The sequence below is a fragment of the Crocuta crocuta genome, unplaced genomic scaffold (assembly GCF_008692635.1).
Source record: "Crocuta crocuta isolate KB4526 unplaced genomic scaffold, BGI_CrCroc_1.0 scaffold36, whole genome shotgun sequence".
NCBI lineage: Eukaryota > Metazoa > Chordata > Mammalia > Carnivora > Hyaenidae > Crocuta > Crocuta crocuta.
In genome coordinates, this window is record NW_027532203.1 from 20,499,075 (window position 1) to 20,505,228 (window position 6,154).

At 36.0% G+C, this 6,154-nt stretch overlaps 1 pseudogene; it reads right to left on the reverse strand.

The window, feature by feature from the left end:
* Window positions 1–4,778: 4,778 nt before the first annotated feature.
* On the reverse strand, window positions 4,779–4,948 carry LOC144242755 (U2 spliceosomal RNA; annotated as a pseudogene).
* Between the last annotated feature and the right edge of the window lie 1,206 nt (window positions 4,949–6,154).

The following is a 6,154-nucleotide window of genomic DNA, read 5'->3' on the forward strand; positions in this document are numbered from 1 at the left end:
TAGAGAGAGGCAGCATGAGCAGGGTAGGGTCAGAGACAGAGGGAGATACAGAATCAGAAACAGGCTCCAGGCTCTGAGCTGTCAGCACAGAGCCCGATGCGGGGCTCAAACCCACAAACCGTGAGATCATGACCTGAGCTGAAGTCGGATGCTTGACTGAGCCACCGGAGCACCCCAAGATTATTTTAATTTTAAAAAGAGTTTGTTGAAGTATAGTGAATGGAATATTGGCTCTGGAGTCCGAGGCTCAGATTTTTAATGCCAACACTTCCGTATATTAGGTATGGATATGCTTCTTAGGTCTGTTACATATAAGGCTCAACATACTATTAGATGTTTGAAATAATAAGACCTATTTCACACAGATAAGATAAGCATATAAAGATGACTTTATAACCCATGAATTGATGTAAATATAAAAGAAATATACAGGCCTTTATAGAATCTCAGATCTTTACCACAAAAATTTCTTAAAGGATAGGGACAATGTCTGTCTTAGTTTGGGCTGCTATAACAAGACACCATGGGTTAAGGGGGTTTAGACTACAGAAATTTATTTCTCATAGTTCTGCAGGCTGGGATGTCTGAGATCAGGGTACTGGCATATTTGGATTCTAGTGAAAGTGCTATTCCTGCATTATAGACAACTATCTTCCTGTTTTGTTCTCACACTGTAAAGAGATCTAGCCCAGCTTGTTATCTCTTTATAAAGTCCCATCACAGAGGCTCTTTTTCATCCATGCTATGATATCCATCATCAATAACTAGGAAATTGGAATAGATGGAAAATTAAAAGTGTCACTGCCACATCTAAAAATAACAATGAGATTATCACTGTTTATACCCAAATTCTCAAGAAAGAAAGATATGAGAGAGAGAAAAGTTTCCTATTTTATTGCTGGATTTGTGAGAAACTATAATATGCTACCTAAAATAAAAACTTGTTATTCAGAGTGGTGGGAAAGTAACATACACATACCATCTAGAATACATCCCCTAAGAGGTTGCATTAATTTGATTATGAGATGCAACAGTATGAAAAGGTATATCAGATCCACTTATATTACATTTCTTGGCTTTATTGGCTTTTAGATTGATTTAAATATTAGGTTAAGAATGATTCGTTTTTGACATGCAAAGAACACAGGAATCCAAAACATGCTGTTCCAACAATTCTGGCTCATGCTGTCCATAATCTTGTCCAGGGGCAGCAAACTTTTTCTGTAAAGTGTCAGTAAGTATTCTAGGCTTTGTGGGACATACTAACTCAAGTATTCAACTTTGCTATTATAGTAGCAAGGTAGCCATAATAAAAAGGGGAACTAATGAATATGGCTGGGTTCCAATGAAGCTTTATAATAGTAGTTGCCATATTTTGCCCAGGGGTCATAGTTTACTACCCATTTATTAGTCCACTGGAGAGATAGCAGTCTCGTAACTATGAAAGTCCTACTTTGTGTCTAGCTCCATACAACACACCTTGTTTGACTGAACTGAATAGGTGTAGACCTAGATGATAGATCATGTAGCTCCATCAATAAAATTATGAGCGAGTGCCTGAAGATCCCCAGTTTGCACCACTGCCCATTCCTAAAAATGGAATTCCTATTCCTACTCATGCCCCTTCTTTCAGCTGCTTAGGCCACTGTGTACTCATCTATTTCTGGTGATAAGTTAGTTGAAATTTAATAAGTATTTTTCCCAGATTCCCTATTGGAAATAAGGTGCCAGTGACTGACAAAAACTTCCAGATTCCTACGTTAAGAGAAATAAAAAAATTAAGTAAATAAATTAATCAATTTAGTTGGAAAACAGATACCAATTAACAGCTGAAATAGATTTCCATCATCAGAGATTTTTCTTAAAATTTTTTGCACAGACAGATGACTTCATGATCTATAGTTGAGTACCAGGTTTGGCATTTAATTTTTTAAAGGCACCTAAAACACAACTTAAATTTAATTGTTTTTTAATTATAGAATTATGACAATAAGAATCCTTGGTAGCATATATGATACACACAACAAACACGAGTATATTGATTATTTGAAAACCAATACTTTCAGTTGTTTTCAACTACTCACATTCCAATATGAGTTAGTTTTTCTCCTGTTTTCTCAAGTGGCAGTAAACAGGAATGTAGGGCTCTGATAGGTATAGAACAGTGGTTCCCAAACTGTGATGCCTGGATCAGCACCCATTAAGCTTCACTGAAGAACTTGTTAGGCTTATTAAATCAGAAACTCTGGGATGGAGGTGCAGAAATTGAGCTTTATCAAATTGTGCAAGAAATTCTAATGCTAATACTTGAAGACCGATGACCAATAGACTAAACAGTCAGGATTTTCTGCTGCCCCCTATTGTCTTTCAACTTACTCTCTCTTGTAAGCCAATTCTAACAATTCTTTAACCAGACTATTTCTGCCTTCCATTGATTCTTATACTAAGTAAAATTTAATATATGCAAGGCACATAGAAGAATTCCTGTATTATGTTTATTTGTTAACATACTATAATTTTCAATATATCACACTCTTCTCATGTCCTTCCTTACTTCCTTATCTAGCTTAGACTCCATAGTCAATCCTTAGGAACATTGTTTTGCTATTCTCTCAAGTATTTGTCACATTTTTATTTTATTGTATCACTCAGGCAACACTATAACGATGGTTAAATCCAGTCTATGAGCCTGTAGCTCCGTAGCTAAATGGGGGTAGAGAAAGATGGACAACCATGGGGCTGTTCTCACTTAATGTTCATGATCACTCAACTTTAGTGGATATTAATATTACCCAGTAATCAGATAATTCCCTGGCCCTTTTTCCCTCCATTCCTTGGCCTAGATATTTCATACCAACACCTCTCTCAAACCTACAAGGCCTTTTGGTATTGTCAATAAAAACCGGTAACTGTATTTCACTGAATGATAAAGTATCCACTCATCTGGCTAAGACCACCTTTCAATTTGGGCATTAGTTCTCACCATTTCTGAACTACTAGAAGAGATTGCTTCAATACCCTCTCCATATCTTTCAAGTACTAACATTTTTTTCTTTCGCTAATGAATCATTACCATCACAAAACAGTCATGGTGTTATTTCTTCCATCTTAAAAAATAAAAACTCGCTTGTCCTTACCTCTCTTCCTGGATACTTCTCCTTGACTCACCTTTTCTTTACATCAAAACCTCCTGAAAGAGTTCTGTATACTGGTTCTCTTTCATTTATCTCCTGGGCTCACTCCAACCAAGTTTCCTCCAACCCAAACCCTACAGAAACTGCCCTTATCAACATTGCCAATTGCCTCCATGTTATTCAGTCCAATAGTAACTTATTTGGTTTTCATCATACTTGGAATTTCTGGATCATTTGATACTGTTCTCCTCTTTAAAGTATTTTCTTCTCTTGACTCAAAAGACCTTACATGTGCCTATTTTCCTATTACTTTATAGCTCCTTCTTTTCTTTCTCAGATAAGCTGCTCTTTAGCACCTTGCCATTAAGTCCTATAGTGACCCAGTACCCAGTTCTTGTATCTCTTTTCCCTATTCATACTCATTCTTGATATGATCTCATCGATGACCATCCTGAACTCCAGATTCAAATATTCCCATGTCTATTTGGTGTCTTTGCTTGGATGTCTAATAGGCATTTTAACATGAATATATTTGGGAAATTCCATGTTGTCATATGGAGTAACAGGGAGCAGATCTATCCTCTTATATGACGAAACTAACAAACAAGAAAAAAAATCTATGAAACAATTTTATTTTAGACATTAGACATCCTATAGCAACTGACAGAGATTTCTGAGAAATGAGAAATAAAGATTATTTGCCCTATCCTACTGTCTAATGAGTTCCTGGCTGCAGTACATAAAGGGGGTTTCCAAGTGGAGCATAACAATTTCCCTGTACTGAGATGTCACACTGAAAAATTAAGATAGGGTAAAGTAGCCTAGGTTTAGAGGGACTTGTCAGACAGAAAAAAGCTGCAGGGAGAGAATTTTGGACATCTACAGAGGTTTCCCTGTAGTTTTCAACTGAGGACTGATCAGTGTGTTTGCAGATGAAAACTACTTCATACCCAGGAGGAGATGGGACACTCAAAAGGAACAGAAAAAAATCCCTTGAGTTTTCAGAAAATCAGTAATTGTGGGGTTCTAGGTGGCCCAGTCAGTTAAGCATCTGACTCTTGATTTTGGTTCAGGTTATGATTTCACAGTTCCTGAGATCAATCCCTGTGATGGGCTCTGTGCTGAGCATGGAGCTTGCCTGAGATTCTCTCTCTCCTTCTCTTTCTTTCCTCCTCCCCCAGCTCATTCTCTCTCTCTCAAAATAAAAATAAATAAATAGATAGTTAGATTTTAGAAAACAGTAATTCGTTCCCACAAGACAGAGTAGGAAACCTTCATAATTCATGGAATATTGGTATAGTAGTCAAAAAAGTATTGTTTTGGTGGGAAAATATACTAGCCCTAGATGAAACACTGTTCTGGATAAGGCTCACAAAGCACAAAACAAGCCACAAGTGATCAAACCATTTCTATGTAACATAATTACATCCTAAAACAAAGCTCAGGAATATTTATAAGAACACAAAAATATCCAGAGCCCAACAAGATAAAATCATAATGTCTTGCATCTTGTCAGAAATTCCCAGATATGCAAGAAACAGGAAAATATGACACATGAGGTAAAAAAAATCAGTCATTAAAAAGAAGTCCAGAAATAGAATAGATAGTAAAATCAATAGACAAGGGCATTAAAAATTATTATAACTATATTCCACATACTCAAGAAAGAAAAGATTGAGCATATTAAGTAGAGTCAGGGAAGAGATGAAGATCCAAATTAACTTCTAGAGAGCAAAAACTACATGTCTAAGTTTATATTAAACTGATAAGAACAGATACTATACTTGATCTTAGGAAAAAGGCCGAGAAGCGATTGTCTAAGTTTAAAATTTTTTTTAATGTTTTATTTAAAGAGAGATAGAGACATCATGAGCAGGGGAGGGTCAGAGAGAGAGGGAGACACAGAATCTGAAACAGGCTACAGGCTCTGAGCTAGCTGTCAGCACAGAGCCCGATGCGGGGCTCGAACCCACGAACCGTGAGATCATGACCTGAGCTAAAGTTGGACACTTAGCTGACTGAGCCACCCAGGCATCCTGCAATTGTCTAAGTTTATAAAAATACACTGAATTTCATTAATAAAAGATTAAAGTTTGCAAAAGAAAACAATATTGACCTTGAAGGCATAGCAGTAGAAACTATGCAGCACCGCCACCACCACCAACAGCAATAAAACCCCCAATGTGTCAATAAATAACGGAACAGAATCAGGTGGCCTATATGTGTATACATGGAGTTTCCAAAGGAGAATGGGAAAGAACAACAACAGAAAAAAAATTTAGGGAAAAGAGGTAAAATGTTTCAAAATTTGATGAAAACTATAAATTTATAGATTCAAGAAGTTCAGTGATCCCCAAGCAGAAGGAAATGGAAAACAACCACAACAAGACACATCATAATCAAACTGCTTAAAAGAAGTGAAAAAGAAAAAGAAAGAAAAACAAAAGGAAACTTAAAAGCACCCAGAGAGAAAAATACAACTATGCAGAGAGGTACAAAGTTAGGAATTATAGCAGATTTCCCATTAGAAATAATATATACAAAAAGAAGAGTATTATCAATAAAGTACTAGGGGAAAAAAGTGTCTATTTCCAGTATATGTCAAAGTTTCTTATAAAGCTCTGTTAATCCATCCCCTTCCCCAGATAGAATTTGAGACTTTATATTCACTTTCTCTCCATCAAGTTCAGCATATTCCTATCTCCATGGCAACATATACACTTTCAATAATTTTTATTTCATAGATACTTTTCCAAGGTCTGCATAAGCCTTACAGATAAAATTTAGGTACCAATCATCTTGAGTAGTTCTTGGCATAAAGTAAGATTATTACATTAAAATGAAGAAGAGCACACAAATACTTTCAAATTGTAATTATACTTACTATTTGCATATAAAAATGTATGCTTTTGAAAATAAAGTATCTAATTTAATCATCCCACCAATCCTGTGATGGCTATTATTATCTACTATTATTATGCCTTTATTATTACCTAGGAAACAAGGCACTGAGAGAGCAC